The sequence below is a fragment of the Acyrthosiphon pisum genome, chromosome X, assembly GCF_005508785.2.
Source record: "Acyrthosiphon pisum isolate AL4f chromosome X, pea_aphid_22Mar2018_4r6ur, whole genome shotgun sequence".
Lineage (NCBI taxonomy): Eukaryota > Metazoa > Arthropoda > Insecta > Hemiptera > Aphididae > Acyrthosiphon > Acyrthosiphon pisum.
The window spans coordinates 2,261,595-2,261,827 of record NC_042493.1 but is presented as its reverse complement, the minus strand read 5'-3'; positions in this window follow the sequence as shown (position 1 = coordinate 2,261,827).

Below are 233 nucleotides of genomic sequence, written 5' to 3'. Positions count from 1 at the left end.
ATTTAACTTAAAATATTTGTTTTATTAAATTAAATGTATTAAATGAAAAGCATGTATTATTAGTATCTAGTACCTACTACTTGCCTAATTTATTATGTTTATGTAGTACCTATTCAATGTTTATAGTTTATTAATAACTTCAGATGATTGATAAATAAACCACAAGTAATTCGTGAAGTTATAATGTTTGGACAATTTTAATTTTTCCTATTTCTCATAATTTTATAATTAAT